The sequence below is a fragment of the Malania oleifera genome, chromosome 8 (assembly GCF_029873635.1).
Source record: "Malania oleifera isolate guangnan ecotype guangnan chromosome 8, ASM2987363v1, whole genome shotgun sequence".
NCBI classification, from domain to species: domain Eukaryota; kingdom Viridiplantae; phylum Streptophyta; class Magnoliopsida; order Santalales; family Ximeniaceae; genus Malania; species Malania oleifera.
The window spans coordinates 87174840-87186141 of NC_080424.1; positions in this window are offsets into that span (position 1 = coordinate 87174840).

Below are 11302 nucleotides of genomic sequence, written 5' to 3' on the forward strand. Positions count from 1 at the left end.
AGAATTTGCACTGGTACCTCTTCATAAACTAGTGAATCACTAAGTTCTAACTCACCGTAGCTAATAATGTGAGAAGGATCTGAGATGTATTTTCTTAATATAGAAACGTGGAATACATCGTGTATTCTGGATAATGAAGGAGGTAAAGCTAACCTATAGGCCACTGGCCCCACTTTCTGTAAAATCTCAAACGGACCGATAAACCTAGGGCTAAGTTTACCCTTTCTACCAAACGTCATAACTCCTTTCAATGGATCTATCTTCAAAAATACGTGACCACCCACATCAAACTCCAAATTCCTGCGGCGATGGTCGGCATAACTCTTTGGTCGGTTCTGAGTTGCACTGATTCTTTCCCTAATAAGTCGAACCTTATCGTATGCCTACTGTACCAGCTCTGGACCCACAACTCACCGCTCACCTATCTCATCCCAATACAAAGGAGATTGACATCTCCTACCGTATAGTGCCTCAAACGGTGCCATGCCAATATTGGACTGATAATTGTTATTATATGCGAATTCCACTAGTGGCATGAACTGAGTCCAGTTACCCCCAAGATCTAATACACATGCACGAAGCATATCTTCTAGTGTCTGTATCGTCCTATCAGTCTGTCCATCTGACTGAGGATGAAATGTCATACTAAACGATAAATGAGACCCCAGAGCCTCCTGCAAGCTCCTCCAAAATCGTGACGTGAATCGCGGGTCTCGATTTGACACAATAGATACAGGCACCCCATGAGAACGAACTATCTCCTAGATGTAAATCTATGTCAATCGACTGAGGGAATAGCTAATCTTGATAGGTAGAATATGGGCAAACTTAGTCAACCGGTCTACTATCACCCAAATCGCATTCTGACCATGCGATGTCGATAGTAGCCCTAAAATAAAGTCAATGGATATATAATCCCACTTCCACTCTGGGATAAATAGTAGTTGTAACTGACCTGCTGGCCTTTGGTACTCAGTTTTTACCTGCTGGCACATTAAACACTGAGCTACATATTTGGCAATCTCCCTCTTCATTCCACTCCACCAGTAAAACTCTCGCAGATCCCTGTACATTTTTGTACTGCCAGGATGAACTGTATACAAGGATCTGTGGGCCTCATCTAAAATAGTCTTCATGATGCCAACCTTAACAGGAACACAAAATCTGGAACGGAATTGTAAAGCTTCGTCATCTGAAATGTAGAATTCCTCCCTCTGACCACTCTGCACTCTATCCATCACCTCTACCAATTCTGGATTGTCTTTCTGGGCGGCTTTAATTCTTTCCCGCAGAGTAGGTTGTACCACTAGGCTGGAGATACATACTGGAGTATTACTCTTTATCAATTCAATGCCGAGTCTCTCCAGATCCATCATGATCTGACGCTGGATCTCCATAATTGTCAACGCTGATACTCTAAACTTCCTGCTCAGTGCATCAGCTACCACGTTTGCTTTCCCTGGGTGGTAAGTGATAGTACAGTCAAAATCCTTAATCAACTTTAACCACCTTCTCTGTCTCATATTCAATTCCTTCTGAGTGAAGAAATACCTTAAGATCTTATGGTCGGAGAAAATCTCGCATTGCTCACCATACAAATAATGCCTAAAAATTTTCAATGCGTGTACCATTGCAGCCAGATCAAGATCATGGGTAGGGTAATTCTTTTCGTACTCTTTAAACTATTTAGACGCATACGCCACTATCCTTCCATACTGCATCAATACACAGCCAAGTCCCTTTAAGGACGCATCACTGTAAATAGTATAACCCTCACCCCCAGATGGGATGATCAAAACCGGCGCTGTGACTAACCTCTGCTTCAGCTTCTGAAAACTCTGCTCACAGCTGTCGTCCCATTCAAATCTAGCATTCTTCTTCATCAATCGTGTCAAAGGCCCTGACAAAGCTGAGAACCCCTTGACAAAACAACGATAATATCTGGCTAACCCCAAGAAACTCCTAATCTCTTGGATGTTTCTCAGTCTAGTCCTGTTCACTACCGCCTCAATCTTGATAGGATCTACAGAAATTCCATCTCCTGAGATAACATGCCCTAAAAACACAACTTTCTCAAGTCAGAAGTCACATTTACTAAATTTAGCATACAACTTCCTCTTCCTGAGCATCTGTAAAACTCGCCTCAAATGTATCTCGTGCTCTTCGTAGCTCCTCGAATAGACTAGTACATCATCAATAAAAACAACAACAAACTAATTTAGGTATTCATGGAAGACTCTATTCATCAAGTCCATAAATACCGCAAGAGCATTTGTCAGACCAAATGGCATAACAAGAAACTCATAATGCCCATACCTGGTCCTGAAAGTCGTTTTCAATACATCTTCTGCTCTCACCTTTACCTGATGGTAACCTAACTTGAGATCGATCTTGGAATACACCCGTGTACCCTGGAGCTAGTCAAACAAATCATCGATACGGGGTAGAGGATACTTATTCTTGATGGTAACTTTATTAATCTCTCTGTAATCTATGCACATCCTCATAGACCCATCCTTTTTCTTCACAAATAGCATTAGAGCTCCCCATGGCGATACACTAGGTCGTATGAAACCCTTATTAAGCAAATCCTGCAACTGGTCTTTCAGTTCTGCCAATTCTGTTGGCGCCATTCGGTACGGTGCTTTAGAAATAGGCGTTGTACCTAGTAGTAGATCAATGGGAAAATCTACTTCACGACTAGGCGGCAAACCTGGTAATTCATCTAGGAATACGTCTGTAAATTCTTTCACCGCAGGTGTATTAATAAGCTTCAATTCATTTTTTGACATTTCTTTCACAAAAGCCACAAATCCCAAACAGCCATTCTGAAGCAGTCTTCTCGCCTGAATAGCTGAGACCATCTGAGGTAAGGATTGCACTCATGTCCCTGTAAATCTAAATTTTGATTTCTCTAGAAGTCTAAATATCACTTCCCTTGCACGACAATCTATAATAGTAGAATTAGCCGCTAGCCAATCCATGCCAAAGATAATGTCAAACACGTGCATATCCAGCACCACCAAATCAGCAGATAAAATTCTCTTCTAAACATCAACTGGGCAACCACGGAGCATCCTACAACTTCTCACTGCTGACCCGGTCGGTGTAGCCACTAATAACTCAACATCTAATGATTGCATTTCCGCCCCACATAATTTAACACACCCCAAGGACACAAGCGAGTGTGTGGCACCAGAATCAAAAAGTGCAATAACTTTAAATGAAAACATACTAACAGTTACTGTCACCACATCGTCGGCCGCCTCAGCATCGCCCGGCCTCAAAGCGAAAACCCTACCTAGGGCCATATTCCTCTGCTGGCCTCCTCGTGACGCCTGGTAGCCTACTTGTGTAGGTCTAGGAGCAGGAGTAGCTCCAATCTGTGTCGGACACTCCCTCATCATATGTCCTGGCTCCCCGCAACTGTAGCAGACACCTCGTACGGCACGACACTCCCCCAGGTGCCTTTTCCCACAAGATGGACAAGTTGGAGATGGCTGCACACCTTGGAAACCGTGATTCCCGATCTCCTATCTCTGGTCTCTATAATAGCCACCTCTCTTCCATGAACCACGTCCAACCCCCTGCTAGGAACCTGAAGGTGTGGATCTCTTCTTCTGTCTCTGCTCCTCAGCATCCAATCGCTCACTAATCTCTGCTATAGTGGCTCTATCCACTAGCTCAGCAAAATCCTACAACTTCAGAATCAATACCTGCTTATAAATTTCTCTCCTCATACCTCTCTCAAACTGGCGTACTTTCTTCACCTCATTTGGAGTAATGTACAGGGCGAAACGAGATAGCTTAATGAACCTCGCCACATATTACTGTACTGACAACTATCCTTGCTTCAGATTCAGAAACTCCTCTATCTTAGCCTCCCTAGAAGAGGCTGGAAAATACTTATTGAAAAATATTTCTTTAAACCGCTCCTGCGTCATCTCCACAAGTATAGTCCTCTGCTGCTCTAAAAGTTTCACTGCTGCCACCATCTCTCGGCCTCCCTAGTCAATCTATAGGTGGCAAACAACACCTTCTGCTCATCTGAACACTGTAGCACTGCAAATATTTTCTTTATCTCCTGCACCCAATTTTCAGCAACTGCAGGATCTATCCCTCTTGAGAAAGCTGGAGGACTCATCTTAATAATCTTTTCAATCGAACTACCGTGGCCTACCGATGGACCACTCGGTTCCATCGAACTCCTGGAAATTTTTGCTATAACCTGTTGTGCCACGTAGCGTAAAACGACATCTAAATCACTACCCACAGCGCCTGAGGGTCCAGCACCCTAACTCCCATTGGCGTGGGCACTATTGCCACCAAGGTCCATCCTGAAAAACATGTAACTTAACTCAAAACCCCTTCACTACACATATCACTCAACTCATATAGTACATTCTCCTAGTTAACTCGACACTCCTGATCTCAATTCAAGGCTCAATCCTGCAACCTAGATACCCAACCCGACGATAGTTTACAATTAATTTCCTGAAATCGTCACCCCAGGAAAATCACACAAACCACCACGGAAGTCCTGCATCTAGACTACAAAACTAGACCTCAAATCCTCTTATCCTATACTCAGGTATTATTACTGCAGCACTGTAGAGTCTACAAAACCTAGTATCATAGGCTCTGATACCAAATGTAACGACCCTAAATTCCTTTAACATAAATTGTAATTTAATGAACGGAAAAATCAACCCGAATCTGTGGGTAACGGGGACACCTGTCAAGCACAGTGAAAACCTAAGCAGCAACAATCATAAAATTTAAATCATCCATCCATCAAGCATAATACCAGAGTTTACTACAATCATCATGATACTGTATTTATATCCATCCTCCAAAATATCAAAATAACTCAAAGGTCAAACACAAAATACTCCTGATCCTAGTACAAATTCTTACCCTTCTAACAGGGTATTATCACTGACTCCACGGCAGCTATGACCCGCTGGTCACACAGGGTGTGTGTGTGTGTATGCACTGTACTAGAACTATATTATGAGAATATTGGAATTACATTATCTGTGTTTATTTGCTGTCATGATAACACTTGAATGCCACACACTAATATAACCTGTGTTTGCCTTACTCAGATGTGTCTCACCCCTGTTGTACGTACATTTTTATAGGTCCTTCGAGTAACCGGAACTAGCGTCCTAGATTTGGAAGCGTAATGGCTAGTGTACTACGAGTAGCACTTGGGTAAGTGCTAGGACTTCTGTTCTGCAGGTTGCCGTTTTGGGGTATGTTGGCACCCGGATGTACGGTTTTGTATGTATGGAGCCTGGACTCTGTTTTATTTTGTATAGACTCTAGTATGGTATAGTACGTGTATAGAATGACATTTTTCGTTGTTTATATGATTTGTGTATGGATGCGTATAGGGTGCCTGGTAACCCCACGGGGTTGGACCCTCATTCATTATACTTTATCGTTGTTAATTCTATGATACAGGGACATATTAGGTTACTAATTCACCCCTGAGTCCCATTTCTAGGTTCAGGGCGTGACATCTTAGTATCAGAGCTAACCAGATTACTAGGTCTTGTAGACTTGGTTAGGTGTAGCTATGTGTACATACCATAGTATAGGATGTTGGATGTGGGTAGAGTTGGTTGAGGGTTATTCCGTTGCTAGATCGGGACTTGTTGGTGGTATTCTGTGTTTTTTCTAGAATGACGATTTTTGTAAAAGCAGAGCAAACCATTGATGACTTTTGTGTCTATGTGACAAGATAGACATGTACCTGATAGGTGGTAGTTAACATGATTGTGTGTGTTAATTATTATGTTAACTGTCTGTGTTATAGGAGTCCTAACCGATTCCTATTCTATTTCAGAATAGAGCTCAAGGATAATAACTTGGGAAGTGGTTTTGAGGAGACTCCCAGTGATGAGTCTCCGTCGGTGCCTCGGGGTTTGATGAGGTAGGTTATGCATGAAATCGGGTGGAGTGTACCATCGAGAGGTTCACACGCATGCACACGCCGACGTTTATAGGGGGACCTAACTCGATAATAGCGGAGGACTAGATCAAGAAGACCGAGAGGATTTTGAAAGTCCTCCACTATACAAATGAGCAGAGAGTTCTATACACTACCTTCCAGTTGTCTAGGGAGGCGGGGCATTGGTGGATAGTCGTGAATCTACTAGAGAAGCCGAGAGCCGGTGTTTCGGAGATGTCTTGGAGCTGTTTCAAGGAGGTGTTCTTTGATAGATACTTCCCGGCCTCCACTCGTGATGCCAAGGCAGATGAGTTTTCTGCTTTGTCGTAGGGAGATATGATGGTGCAGGGGTATGCTGCTCTGTATATAGAGTTATCCCGCTTTGCTCCGTGTTTGATCTCGAGCGAGTACAAGAAGACTCAGAGATTCGAGAAGGGTTTGAGGAAGGATATCTGCAGGTTGGTGGGTATGCCTCAGATCTGCGAGTTTTTAGTTTTGGTAGACAAGGCCATGGTGATCGAGACTGGCATCCGAGAGGATGAGGTGGATCAAGAATCGAAGAAAAGGACAATACCTTCTAGTTCTTAGTCGGGATCTCGTCAGGGATCGTGGGAGAAGAGGAACAATGGCTTGGGTTACCGTCAGAATACCGAGCACCAGAGTACGTAGGCGAGTCAGACGCAGGATCGTTGTACCAAATGCCTCAAATGGCATAAGGGCGAGTGCCAATCATTTGGGGGGAACTGCTACAACTGTGGTCGGTCAGGCCAGATGGCTCGTGACTGTCATGCACTGAAGAGAGATATGTCTGCATCTAGTGTGAACCAAGCTAGTAATCAGATACCTTGGGGAATCGTTCAGACAAATACAGCTCTAGCCAGAGTATACTCTCTTACTCTAGCGGATGCTGAACATGCAGGGAACGTAGTGACATGTTGCGTATTATTGCTTTCAAATAAAGCTTCTATTTTGTTTGATTCAGGTGTGACCCATTCTTTTGTATCTGTGAGTTTTATTAAACTGTGTGGGGTTGAGACCCTAGTCATAAACGGGGTATTATCTGTGCTACACCATCTCGGAGTATATCATTCTGCAGTAGAATGTTAGCAAACTACCCAGTGATAATTCAGAGAATGCTACTATCGGTGAATGCTATGGTATACGACATGTCGGGGTTCGACGTCATTCTAGGGATGGATTGGTTGTTCTCCAGTTATGTGGTGATCGACTATCGTAGGAAGGTGGTGGTGTTTAGAACTCTTAGGGAGCAGGAGTATGAGTTTGTAGGATCATGTGTGCGTGCGACGCCACAGATTCTATCAGCATTACAGGTGAGGAGGCTACTCTTGGATGGATGTTAGGGGTACCTAGCTTGTGTGAAGGAACTGCAGCTGGATAAGTCAAGACTCACGGATATTCAGGTAGTCAGCGAGTTCCCGGATGTGTTTTCAAATGATTTACTCGACTTACCTCCGGATCGTGAGGTGGAGTTCACGATAGAGTTGTTTGGTAAGGCACCGATCTCTAAGGCTCTGTACCAGATGGCTCCAGCGGAACTTCAGGAATTGAAGAAGCAGTTGCAGGAATTACTGGACAAAGGCTTCATCTGACCGAGTGTTTTGCCCTGGGGATCTCCAGTACTGTTTGTGAAGAAGAAGGATGGATTGATGCGTATGTGTATTGATTACCGTGAGATCAACAAGGTGACTATGAAGAACCGTTACTCGTTGCCTCGCATAGATGATCTCTTTGACCAGTTGCAAGGAACATAGGTCTTTTCGAAGATCGACCTACGGTCAGGTGAGGGTTAGGTCAAAGGATGTAGCAAAGACGGCTTTTCAAACCAGATATGGTCACTACGAGTTTTTGGTCATGCCTTTTGGGTTGACAAATGCTTCGGTGGTGTTCATGGATCTAATGAACATGGTTTTCCATGAGTACTTAGATCGGTTCGTGGTGGAATTCATTGATGATATTCTGGTATACTCGAGGAGTTTGAAGAGCATGAGGACCATCTGAGGTTGGTGCTACAAATTATGCAAGAAAGGAAGTTGTACGCCAAGCTGAAGAAGTGTGAGTTCGGGTTGAATCAGGTCATGTTCTTAGGCCATGTGGTGGCTAATGGCGGTATCTCAGTTGATCCTAGCAAGATTGAAGTTGTGGTTGACTGGACGAGACCGAAGAGTGTGTAGGAGGTTCGGAGTTTTCTGGGACTGGCAGGTTATTATCGTCGGTTCGTAGAGGATTTCTCTAAATTGTTTGGACCTCTGATACATTTGATCAGGAAAGGGGTGAAGTTTGACTAAACTAGTGATTGCGAGCAGTGCTTTCTTTAGTTGAAGCACCGGCTGGTTACTACTCCAGTATTGACCATTCCTTTGGGGGATGGCGGTTTTGTGATCTATAGCAATGAGTCCTTGAAAGGTTTGGGATGTGTGCTTATGCAACAGGATAAGATAGTAGTTTATGCTTCTTGACAACTTAAGGAGTATGAGAAGAATTACCCTACGCATGACCTAGGGTTAGCTGCTGTTGTTTATGCTCTGAAGATCTGGCGACACTACCTGTACAATGTTCAATGTGAGATTTTCACTGACCACAAAAGCCTCAAGTACTTTTTCACACAGAATGAGCTGAATATGAGGCAAAGGCGGTGGTTAGAATTGATCAAGGACTACGATTGCATGATCAGTTATCACTCGGGAAAGGTTAATGTGGTAGCAGATGCGTTGAGTCGGAAGTCAGAGCATGTAGCAGTATCTGCAGTTGTAGCTCAACATCATGTCAGACGGGATCTAGAAAGCCTTGGCGTGGAGTTGGTGTCTGGTGATCATTAGGCTTTCGTTGCTAGCTTGGTAATCCAGCCGACCTTGTTTGAGCATATTAAAGTCGCGTAGGCTAGTGATGTGGAGTTAGCTGAGATTATGGAGAAAGTGCAGCAAGGTTTGGCTACGTATTTTAACATCTTTGACAGAGGTGTGTTGAGGTTTGAGATCAGGCTGTGTGTTCCAAGAGACGATGAGATAAGAAGGACGATTCTGGAGGAAGTGCATCGTTCTTTGTATACGGTACATCCGGGTAGTACGAAGATGTATCGAGAATTGCACGAGTCCTTCTGGTGGAGTGGTATGAAGAGGGAGATTGTCTTGTTTCATGAAGTAGTGTCTGACGTGTCAGCAGGTGAAAGCTGAGCATCAGAGGTCGACGGGGCCGTTGTAGCCTTTGCCTATTTTAGTGTGGAAATTGGAGCATATTTCCATGGATTTTGTGACCGGATTGCCGCCAACACTTCACGGGCAGAATGCTATTTAGGTGATTGTGGACATATTGACGAAATCTGCTCATTTCGTACCAATGAAGGTTAGCTATCCTTTAAGTAGGCTAGCGGAGTTATATGTGCATGAGATTGTGAGAATGCACGGAGTACTGGTGTCCATTATTTCATATCGAGATCTGAGGTTTACTTTTCGATTCTGGAAAATCTTGTAGGAAGCATTGGGGATGAAGCTTACTTTCAGTACAACGTTCCACCTCCAGACTGATGGACAGTCGGAGAGGACGATACAGATCTTGGAGGATATGTTACGGGCTTCTGTGTTAGACTTCGGTGGTAGTTGGTTACAATATATGCCACTAGTAGAGTTTACCTATAACAATAGCTTCTAAGCTAGTATCGGGATGGCACTGTTCGAGGCTTTGTATGGTCGGAGGTGTCATTCTCCTCTGTATTGGAGTGAGGTTGGTGAACGTCGGGTGTTAGGACCTGAACTTGTGCATCAGGCATCTGAGAAGGTTGGTTTGATTTGGGAGAGGATTAAATCAGCTCAGAGTCGGCAGAAGAGTTATGTAGATGTTCGCCTCCGTGAGTTAGAGTTTGAGGTGGGGGGTAAGGTATTTCTGAGGATCGCTCAGATGAAAAGGGTGATGAGATTCGGGAGGAAGGGCAAGTAGAGCCCGAGGTACATCGGACTATTCGAGGTTCTCGAGCGAGTGGGTTCGGTAGCCAATAGGATTGCACTACTCCCAGCACTCTTGAGGGTCCATGATGTGTTTCACGTATCCTTGTTGAGAAGGTACGTGTTGGATCCTTCGCATGTTATCAGTTATGATGAGTTGAAAATTGGGGATACTTTAGCGTATGAAGAGATACCTATTTAGGTTCTGGACCGTAAAGTTCAGAAGTTTCGTACTAAGGAAATACCATTAGTGAAGGTGTCGTGGCGAAACCACGAGGTTGAGGAAACTTCTTGGGAACTGGAAACGAAAATATGTCGGAAGTATCCACAGTTGTTTTGAGTACTTGTACGTCATCCTAATTTGGGTTGGGATACGAGGTTAGTCGTCGGGAGTGTGTATGTTGTGAACTCCTCAGACAGTTTATGTTGTAACCACGGTATTCCTCCCCCATAAGTGAGGGTATGTAGGCATGTGTTATGATGGGGTTGTGCTGTAGTAGTCGCCAGTTTTTCTCTAGAGTTGAGTGCATGTATTAATATTTGATTGTGTATATGAGTTCATGAATGAGAGATTACAAATTTTGAGGATGAAATTTTGTAAGGAGGGGAGGTTGTAAGAACCCAAACTGTGATATGTAGGTTTAAGTAATAAAGAGAAGGATAAAAATTGGAATTTGAGCAGGCTTTGTTGATGAAGGCTTAGTTATGCTTGTCGACGAAGTTCGGATGCTCATCGACGAGGAGAAGCCGAGAGATTTTGGGAAACCGGAGATTTCAGCCTCATCAATGAGGTCGTCGTCTCATTGATGAACTGATTACTGGGCCTCGTCGACAAGGGGAGCCGGGTCAAAGGTGCAATAAAAGATATTTTTTGGTTTCTTAGTTGCTAAGTTAACAACTTTTCTCTCCCTCTCTCTTTAGAACTCATCCTACTCTCTCTCTCTCTCCCTCTCTAGATTTCTTTGCTGTTCGTCGCTGGAATCGACGATCTGACGTTATCACAAGGATCCGGGAAGGATTCTCTACAAAACCTACGAATTAGAATCCTATTTCGAAGATTTTTGAGTTTCATCTTAATATCAAGATAAGGCTCGATTTTATTTTTTGATTGGGTAGTTTGATAGAAGATGGAGTCGTGAGTATTTTTTATACTGTGTTTTGTAGATTTTGAGAACTCGGTTCGCTGTTTAGGAGTCGTAGAGTTCGGGATCGGTATTTTGGGGGAAAGGTAAGGGAATACAGTTTATATTGGTTATTTTCAAAATCGGACTTGGTAGAATGGTGGTTCACAGTCCTGTGTGCATTTTGGTTACTCATTTGGGGAAATCTGACGTGTAAAATTATGGGTTTTTCACGTTACAGTTTCGATAAAAATGGGGTATTGGGT